The sequence below is a fragment of the Astyanax mexicanus genome, chromosome 17, assembly GCF_023375975.1.
Source record: "Astyanax mexicanus isolate ESR-SI-001 chromosome 17, AstMex3_surface, whole genome shotgun sequence".
Classification (NCBI taxonomy): domain Eukaryota; kingdom Metazoa; phylum Chordata; class Actinopteri; order Characiformes; family Acestrorhamphidae; genus Astyanax; species Astyanax mexicanus.
The window spans coordinates 23,047,249-23,057,970 of NC_064424.1; the positions used below are offsets into that span (position 1 = coordinate 23,047,249).

General features: G+C 44.2%; 1 long non-coding RNA gene across 1 annotated transcript; it reads right to left on the reverse strand.

Annotated features, from left to right (window-relative positions):
- Window positions 1–555: 555 nt before the first annotated feature.
- Window positions 556–973, reverse strand: LOC125782427 (uncharacterized). The gene is made up of 2 exons (XR_007425103.1): window positions 907–973; window positions 556–643 (listed from the first exon to the last, which is right to left on the reverse strand). It is a non-coding gene; the product is annotated as an uncharacterized LOC125782427 (long non-coding RNA).
- Between the last annotated feature and the right edge of the window lie 9,749 nt (window positions 974–10,722).

Genomic DNA, 10,722 nt, shown 5'->3' on the forward strand with positions numbered 1-10,722 from the left:
ACAACATGAGCCGACCGACTGGGTAAACAGCATGGTCACAGTGGTGAAACCACACAAGAACAGGATATGTATTGATCCCCAAGACATAAATAAAGCAATAAAGCGAGAGCACTACCCACTGCTCACAGTGGAAGAGGTAGTTTCCAGCATGCCAAATGCAAAAATATTTTCTGTGCTAGATGCAAATCAAGGATTTTGGCAGATCAAACTTGATGATGAGAGCTCCAAGCTCTGCACATTTAACACACCCATTGGAAGATACTGATTCCTCCGACTTCCCTTTGGGGTGCCTTCTGCCTCAGAGGTATTTCAAAGGTCTATTGCACAGATGATTGAAGGTCTGGAAGGTGTTGTCAAAGTTATGGATGATATCTTGGTCTGGGGTGAAACAGTCGAAGAGCATGACCGCAGGCTCACACAGGTGCTGACAAGGGCAAGACAGTGGAATCTGAAACTGAACAAACACAAGTGCAAGTGTAACGGCTGCGTGTGTGTGCGTGAAGGAGGACCAGGAGACCGCTCTCTTGTCTTTCTCTCTCTGTACTCCTTATTGTCTCGCACTCTCTCTCTCTCTCTCGACCTCTGCACACATAGCAAGCAGCAATACAGCAGTTTGATTTCAGCAGCTGCACATTTTCACATTCTAAAGGACAAATGGACATACTTTAAGCAGAGAAGGCTAACATTTTCACCATGTGGAGTGTGGGCTAGTTACTAGCTGCTAGCTTAGCATGGTCAGAGAAAACAGTTTTAAAATGCATCTAAAATGCTTCAAAGTCAGTTTAACAGTGCTGGCTAGTTAAATTTACTGATAAACAACAATTAAATAGAGAATTATGAACTTATATGTCCATAGTTAACTTTATAAATGTGAAATAGTTCCCCTGTGCTTTGTGTGTGACCTACCTCTGGCAGAGCACATGTTAGACTGTGCCAGAGTGAGGGAAGAGGGAGGGACCAAGCTACAGCTGCACACTAGCTAACAGGATGTTGCAAATGCAAGGCACAACTTCAAAATAGTGAACAGAAATGAACAATTCTATAAAAAAAAGAATAATTACGAAAATATTTGCTGAATATTTTTATAATTTTGGTTGAATTCACAATGAATTATTAAGGCTATTTTTAAGGTTATTTTTAAACCTGTTACACCAGATCAGAACATCACAAATCCGGTACATCGGACATATACTCTCTGCAGAAGGTCTCAAGCCAGATCCAGAGAAAGTGAGAGCTGTAACACACATGCCTACACCAGAAAACAAGCAGGCACTCATGAGATTCATGGGCATGATCCAGTATCTTTCCAAGTTTATACCCAACCTGTCAGAAGTCAGTGCACCTCTCAGAAAACTACTCGAGCATGACACTGAGTGGCAATGGGATGAAGGTCAAGCGCAAAGCTATGAAAGCTGAAATCTCTACTGACAAATGCACCCACACTAAAGCTCTATGATGTAAGGAAGCCTGTGACACTAACTGTAGATGCGAGCTCAGAAGGCATTGGAGTAGCAGTTCTCCAGGATGGAAAGCCAGTGGCTTATGGGTCGCATCACATGTGGTACATGAGGTGGAACGAAATTGTGATCTCACAATCCAGTTTTACACCCAAAGAGCTGTTATTAATAGATATATAGATAAAAAGAATACAATAAAATAAATAGAATATACAAAATAGATAGATAAATACCCCAAAAGAATAAAAAATAAATAGAGAGTAGAAAGGTTTCAGCCACATGAAGTCCAGAGTGCAAGTTTGCTATAGCAGCATGATAATGTGAATTAGAGCAGTGGAGATAAAGTGTCTCAGTGCAAGTAAAGTGACCATGTTTGTAAACAGTAATTTGTCCTTGGTGTCAGTGCAGTGTGTTGTTAAGTGGAGTTTAAGAGTCTTACAGCTTCCGGAATGAAGCTGTTTCTGAGTCTGGTTGTTTTGCACTTAATGCTCCACAGCCTCCGGCCTGAGGGGAGTGGGACAAAAAGTGCGTGTGCTGGGTGGGTGGGATCCTTCCTGATGCAGGTGGCCCTTTTCCTACATCTGGAGGTGTAAATGTCTGTGGTGCTGGGGAAGCTCACTCCAACAATCCTCTGTGCAGCCTTCACCACCCTCTGCAGTGCTTTCCTGTCTGCGGCAGAGCAGCTTCCATGCCACATATTGATGCTGGAGCACACAACACTCTCCACCACACATCTGTAGAAGGAGGTGAGGACTGCGCTCCCGAGTCCAGCTCGTCTCAGCCTCCTGAGGAAGTAGAGCCGCTGATGTGCCTCTCTGACCAGAGTGGAAGTGTTGTTGCTCCAGGTGAGGTTGCTGGTCAGGTGCACACCCAAGTACCTGTAGCTGTCAACCACTTCCACCGCAGATCCTCCAATGTGCAGGGGGAGGTGGGCATGCTTGCCCCTTCTGAAGTCCACAATCATCTCCTTTGTCTTTTTTATATTGATGCAGAGGTTGTTTTCTCTGCACCAATCCTCCAGGTGTTCCACCTCCTGCCTGTAGCTGGACTCATCTCTGTTCGTGATGCATCCAACCACTGCCGTGTCGTCCGCAAACTTCACAATATGACAGCCTGGATGGAGAGGTGAGCAGTCATATGTGAGCAGTGTGAACAGGAGGGGGCTCAGCACACAGCCCTGAGGGGAGCCAGTGCTGAGAATTATGGAGGGGGAGGAGATGTTGTGAATCCTCACAGACTGCGGCCTGTTGGTCAGGAAGTCTAGGACCCAGTTGCACAGGGAAGAGCTCAGTCCAAGTGAGGAGAGTTTGGTTATCAGTGTTTGAGGAATCATGGTGTTGAAAGCAGATGTGAAGTCCACAAAGAGCATCTGAACGTAGGAATCCTTCTGCTCCAGGTGGGTGAGGGCAGTGTGGACCACGGAGGAAATGGCATCCTCTGTGGATCGGTTCTTCCTGTATGCTGTGGATCCACAGTGATGTTGATGGTGGCTTTGATGTGGGTCTGAACCAGTCTTTCAAAGCACTTTGTGACCTGTCACTGTGGAGCTCTTGGGGACTGGGATGATGGTGGCGGTCTTCAGGCAAGTGGGGACAGCTGCCTGGATGAGGGACGCGTTGTAAATGTCGGCCAGGACGTCTGAGAGCTGGTCTGCGCAGTCTCTTAGCACCCGTCCGGGGATGTTGTCCGGGCCGGCAGCTTTCCGGGGGTTAATCCTCCTCAGCGTCCTCCTTACTTCTGCTGGTGTCACGCTGAGGGGCTCCTCTCCTGGTGAGTGTGGGAGTCTGGTGCTGGGGGGTGTGTCAGGGTTCTCAAAGCGGGCGTAGAACATGTTGAGAGCCTCAGGCAGGGATGGGTCTTTGGAGCTTTGTGCAACGTTAGATTTGTAGTCCGTGATGCACTTGATGCCCCTCCACATGCTCTGTGGATCCTGGGTGTCCCTGGATTTTCTGAGCATATGCAGCTTTTGCCCTCTTAACTCCAACAGTCAGCTCTCTTCTAGCCCTCCTGAGTTCATCTGAGTCTCCAGATCTGAAGGCATTATCCCTGGCTTTCAGCAGGGAACGCACCTCTGCGTTCAGCCAGGGCTTCTGGTTCGGGTAGCAAGTCACAGTCTTGGTAGTAGTGACATCCTCCACACACTTGCTGATGTACCCGAGAACAGCAGATGTGTATTCCTCCAGATCCAGCTCCCCCTCACACTCAGCAGCCTCCCTGAAGACCTGCCAGTCTGTGCAGCCGAAGCAGTCCTGCAGCACAGCGGCACCGTCACTGGGCCACACCGTGATGGTTTTCTGTGTGGGTTTGGAGCGTCGCAGCGGGGGGTGGTATGCGGGGACCAGCATGATGGAGATGTGATCTGATAGCCCAAGGTGGGGGCGGGGGAAGGCTTTGTAAGCATCTTTCACAGAGGAGTAAACACGGTCCAGCGTGTTATTACCTCACGTTGGGATGTTCACGTGTTGGTAAAACCTCGGCAGCGTGTTCTTCAGTTCTACGTGGTTAAAATCCCCCGCTACCACTTAGAACGCGTCCGGATGCTTGTTCTGAAGCGAGATGATGTTGTCATAAAGCTCCTTCAGCGCGTTGTTAGCATTAGCATCCGGTGCTATGTAAACAGCAATCACGAACACCGCAGAGAACTCACAAGGCAGATAGTGAGGACGACACTTCACAGTCAGCTGTTCTGTCGCCTCGGAGCAGTGGCTGTTTACCAACACGCAGTTTGTGCACCAACCTTTGTTTATGTAGACGCACAAGCCGCCCCCCCGGGCTTTCCCGGATAGCTGACTGCTGTCCGCTCGGAAGAGCTGCCGGCCGGCGAGCTGGAAGGCTGAGTCCGGCATGGTCTGGTTCAGCCAGGTTTCCGTGAGACAAATCACAGCGCAGTTCCTCATCTCCTCAGAAACACTCATCCTCAGCCGCAGCAGGTCCAGCTTGTTATCCAAAGAGCGGACGTTAGAGAGGAAAAGTGACGTAATCGGGGGTCGGTTAGCATTAGCCTTTAGCCTGGCTAGCACCCCAGCCCGTTTGCCTCTCTTCTGATGCCGCTCGCACCGCCTCCTCCTCCTGCCCTTTGTCTGCAGCGATCCGCTCCCCCACGCCGGAGCGTGGAGGAGCTGCAGCTCGCCCAGAGTAGCTCGGATATTATTGTCCATAGTTGCTGTTTTACTGACCAAACTGTCCTTAATCCTCAGAAGTTCGGTTCTGCTGTAACTCACACGCGTGGGGCGCGTAAAATTGGGTTCAGAACCGACGTAAAAACAGCTCAAAATAGGGTGTTCGCTAGGAGCGTGAGAAGCCGCTGCACTACTGCGCGCCACCATCTTGGTAATGCATGCGCAATGCAGATACGCACAGATAGAGAAGGAACTATTGGCCATTGTCTATGGTTGTGAAAAGTTCCACCAGTATGTGTATGGCAAAGAAATTCAGGTTGAAAGTGACCACAAGCATCTCGAGACCATATTCAAAAAGCCGCTGCATAAGGCCCCACCAAGGTTACAGCAAATGTTACTCAGGCTTCAAAAATACACTCTGTGTCAAATACAAACCGGGTAAAGAAATGCACATAGCAGACGCCCTGAGTCTTGCACATCTGAATGAGCAGACTGAAGACCTGCTAGGTGAAGATCTAGTAGTGAACTGGATCACACCACAGCTGCCTATATCCGAAGAGAAACTTATCACATTCCAAAAGGCAACAGCAAAATATCCAGAGATGCAGCTATTGCGCACAATGACATTGGACGGATGGCCTAAAGAGAAAAATACAGTCCCAAAGGAAATCCAAGCATATTGGACATTCAGAGAGGAAATAAGCTACACATCAGGACTGCTGTTCAAAGCTGCAAAAATCATTGTACCAAATCAGCTAAGACAAGAAATGCTGAACAAAATCCATGAATCACATCTTGGAGTAGTGAAATGCAAAGAAAGAGCAAGAGATATCTTGTATTGGCCTGGCATGTCAGTTCAAATAGAATACTTTGTGTCACAATGTGCTGTGTGCAGTGCCAATAGAAACAGCAATCCAAGAGTGCCTCTCCTGTCCCATTCACTGCCAGGAAGACCATGGTCCAAAATAGGAACTGATTTATTCCACTACAATGGAGCAGAGTACCTCCTATGCGTGGACTACTATTCCAAGTTCACTGAAATCAGCAAACTTTCAAACACAACTTCCCAAAGTGTCATCACGTCATTGAAATCAATGTTCGCCAGACATGGCATACCAGACATTGTTGTGTATGATAATGGTCCGCAATATGCCAGTGCAGAATTCAGCAACTTTGCAAGAGACTGGGAGTTCAAACACGTGACATCGAGTCCTGGACATGCACAATCAAACGGGCAGGCAGAAAGAACAGTGCAGACCGTCAAGAATCTACTCAAGACAGCAAGTGATGGTAAAGGTGATCCATACATTGCACTGTTGGAATATCGTAACACGCCACTAAAGGGCATAGGTTACTCATAAGCACAGCTGCTAATGGGATGTAGGCTGAAATCCAAACTCCCCACCTACAATGTACTATTGATGCCTGAAAGCAAAATTCAGATCCGCTCGGATCTGAAATCTGAAAGTTCCACCAGTATGTGTATGGCAAAGAAATTCAGGTTGAAAGTGACCACAAGCATCTCGAGACCATATTCAAAAAGCCGCTGCATAAGGCCCCACCAAGGTTACAGCAAATGTTACTCAGGCTTCAAAAATACACTCTCTGTGTCAAATACAAACCGGGTAAAGAAATGCACATAGCAGACGCCCTGAGTCTTGCACATCTGAATGAGCAGACTGAAGACCTGCTAGGTGAAGATCTAGTAGTGAACTGGATCACACCACAGCTGCCTATATCCGAAGAGAAACTTATCACATTCCAAAAGGCAACAGCAAAATATCCAGAGATGCAGCTATTGCGCACAATGACATTGGACGGATGGCCTAAAGAGAAAAATACAGTCCCAAAGGAAATCCAAGCATATTGGACATTCAGAGAGGAAATAAGCTACACATCAGGACTGCTGTTCAAAGCTGCAAAAATCATTGTACCAAATCAGCTAAGACAAGAAATGCTGAACAAAATCCATGAATCACATCTTGGAGTAGTGAAATGCAAAGAAAGAGCAAGAGATATCTTGTATTGGCCTGGCATGTCAGTTCAAATAGAATACTTTGTGTCACAATGTGCTGTGTGCAGTGCCAATAGAAACAGCAATCCAAGAGTGCCTCTCCTGTCCCATTCACTGCCAGGAAGACCATGGTCCAAAATAGGAACTGATTTATTCCACTACAATGGAGCAGAGTACCTCCTATGCGTGGACTACTATTCCAAGTTCACTGAAATCAGCAAACTTTCAAACACAACTTCCCAAAGTGTCATCACGTCATTGAAATCAATGTTCGCCAGACATGGCATACCAGACATTGTTGTGTATGATAATGGTCCGCAATATGCCAGTGCAGAATTCAGCAACTTTGCAAGAGACTGGGAGTTCAAACACGTGACATCGAGTCCTGGACATGCACAATCGAACGGGCAGGCAGAAAGAACAGTGCAGACCGTCAAGAATCTACTCAAGACAGCAAGTGATGGTAAAGGTGATCCATACATTGCACTGTTGGAATATCGTAACACGCCACTAAAGGGCATAGGTTACTCATAAGCACAGCTGCTAATGGGATGTAGGCTGAAATCCAAACTCCCCACCTACAATGTACTATTGATGCCTGAAAGAAATTCAGATTCAAGACAAGCTGGAAAGGAGGCAACTCAGGCAGAAGGGATATTACGACAGACAGACAAAGAGTCTGCCAAGCATATGCATGGGAGACAAGGTGAGAATTCAGAGAGGGCAGCATTGGCAACCTGCTGTTGTGATCAACGAGCATGAGCAGCCGAGGTCATACATTGTCAGCAGATGGAAGAACATATAGGAGAAATAGAAAACACCTTCTCAAGACAGCTGAGAAAGAGTTCCCATCAGCCTCAAAACATGTGGTCGTAGATTCCAGTTTCGAGCTGCAGGTCAGTGAATCCGGCCCACCTGCAGAAGCCGGGCTTGAAGAACAATCTGGTTTAAACAAGACAGATTTGAGAGAGGACTACTTCACAAGGTCTGGAAGACACGTTTGGAATATTCATAAATGCACATGGGACACAAGTTTAAGTTACTGTCCACCTGCTGAGTGAGTTTTAGTTTAATGTAATTCGTACATGCAGAATTGTTTATGTTATTCTGCAAAGTTAAGGAATTTATTTTAAATATAGTGTTTAATGTACAGTTCCATTGGTTAGTAAAAACAGGGGCTTTGTATCTCACATTTTCTTTATGCTTCAACGCATTGTGGCATGAAAGTGTTGATGTTCATTTTGTTTACAAAAAAAAAAAAAACTTTTAAGTGTGGGAATGTGACATATGTTGTGTACCTAAGAGGCACCCGTAGTTGAAAACTCACGCATGTACATAATGACGTGGGTGTACCAGAGCTGAATAATAATAAAGAAGCTGACTGAACGACATGTGTTCGTGGTCAATACTTTACAACAGCGACCTTATTTGGACTAGAATTAGGCCTTATCCGGAGGTCTGGGGGGCGAAAAAAGACATCATCTGCCATTACAGTCTGCACCTTTAGGGGACCAAAATTGGACGTGCAAAATGTTTAGTGGAAAGTGTGAGTTTTATTTCCTTGTTAAAAATTATCAACCACTTTATTACCATAGTTTAGTGTGAATTTTCGATGTTTTAAGGCCATTTTCTTTATAACAAGCGAAAGAGAGAGAGAACACAGAAAAAAAACACACTCCACAGGCACGTACAGTGCATCTGGAAAGTATTCACAGCACTTCACTTTTTCCACATTTTGTTACGTTACAGCCTTATTCCAAATTGTATTAAATTAATCTCTTTTCTCAAAATTCTACACAAAATACCCAATTATGACCATATAAAAAAAAAAAATCTTGAGTTCTGAAAATTTATTAAAAATAAAAAACTAAGAAATCACATTTACGCAAGTATTCACAGCCTTCGCCTTGAAGCTCAAAATAGAGCTCAGGTGCATCCTGTTTCCACTGATCATCCTTGAGATGTTTCTACAGCTTAAATGGAGTCCAACTGTGGTAAAGCCAGTTGATTGGACATGATTTGGAAAGGCACATACCTGTCTATATAAGGTCCCACAGTTGACTGCATGTCAGAGCACAAACACCAAGCATTAAGTCAAAGGAATTGTCTCGAAGTCTGGGAAAGGATACAGAATTTCTGCTGCTTTGAAGGTCCCAATGAGCACAGTAGCCTCCATCATTCGTAAATGGAAGAAGTTTGGAACCTCCAGGACTCTTCCTAGAGCTGGCCGGCCATCTAAATTGAGCGATCGGGGAAGAAGGGCCTTGGTCAGGGAGGTGAATCCACAGTTCTTCCAAAAAACATGAATAGACTTGATGATAAATTTAAAACAATACCCATCCCCATGTGCACAAATTATATCACATATCTGGGTGTTATAGTTTCCCCCCAGCTGTCAGAGTTGTTCAAACTTAACTTCAACCCATTAACCAAAACAATAAGTGATGACCTCACTCGTTGGACAACACTTCCCATATCGCTCATTGCCAGAATAGCAACAAACAAAATGTCAGTGTTGCCAAAAATAAATTACTTATTCTCAATGATTCCTACTCAACCCCCAAACACTTGGTTTCAGTCTCTGAATACTAGTCTAACTCAATTCTATTGGAAAAATAAACCTCCTAGGATAAAACTCACTACACTACAGAATTTAATATCTCATGGAGGTCTAGAAGCACCAAATTTTTACAATTACTTCCTAGCAAATCAGCTCCAATACATTCTAAAATGGATAAAACCCAATTGTATGGACAAATCTTGGATTGACGTAGAGCAAACATTATGAAAAGATATTCCAGTATCAGACTTGCCGTTTATCAGCCATCAGCTATCACAATAACACCTTAATGTCACTCCCACAACTAACCCAGAAATACGACATCGGAAGAACTAAATTCTTACAGTACCACCAGATACGATCACTTATAAATTCAAAAATCAATCAAAGTACATTAGACCTACCTCCTTCAATCTCTGAGTTCATAAACATTAATACTACTAAAAAAAACATTATCTAAAATATATAAAATATTATCTCAATTAAATCTCACAATTACCCTGCCCATCAAACAATGGGAAGAAGACCTGTTACTAACTCCTGATGCCGACTTCTGGGTTCAAGTATGCAATAATAATCACCACATGATTAGAAGCACAAACTTACAACTCATTCAGTATAAGACCACCCATAGAGTCCACTATACCACTCACAAAATGTTCAAAATGGGATTCACAAGCTCACCTATCTGTACAAACTGCACTCAAAACACAAGTGATAATTACATTCATGCTTTATGGCTCTGCACACCCGTCAACCAATTCTGGAAAGAAGTCATCACGCTCCTATCCCATGCCCCAACCATTCATATCCACCCATCACCATCACTCTGCCTATTAGGAGACACATCAACTACTAACACAACTACCGAAAACAATAAAATCCTCCTGGTGTCGCTAACCATCGCCAAGAAAGTTATCCTCATGAACTGGAAAACCAAACATAATATCAACATCAACCACTGGAAAAATCTGTTAACAGACTATCTCTCCCTAGAAACACTCTCACAACCAATCAGAACTACCGAATCAGACGCAGCCTGGACACCTCTTATTCAAATACTACAGTAAAAAAGATCAGCAATAGCTAACAAAGAGCCCCGCTATACACATACACCCACATATGCATACATGCACAAACACACACACACACACATTAAATGAATGGACCAAAAATCAGACAAAATCAGCACACATGTTCATGTCTCTGTTTAGTCATCAAAACATACAAATAGATAGATATACTTTTCTTTTTCTTTCTTTCTTTTTATTTATTTTTTATTTTTTTATTTTTATTTTTTTATTTTTTTTCTTCCTACCTCTATCAGTCTTACTTTCAAACTTGTTTTCTATTCCTTTTTTTCCCCCTGTTATCTCATCTTTCCCCAGTTATCCCCTTTTCTTCATCCCCCAGTGCCCTCCCCCAAATCCCTGTAATTGTAATTCCCCTTAACTATACTCAAAAAAAAAAAAACACACAACAAAAACAGAAACTAGTAACTGTTGTAATGTGTACATAATCAAATAAATAAACAAATAAGTACTAATAGTCCTCCGAAGAGGGGGGGTGGTG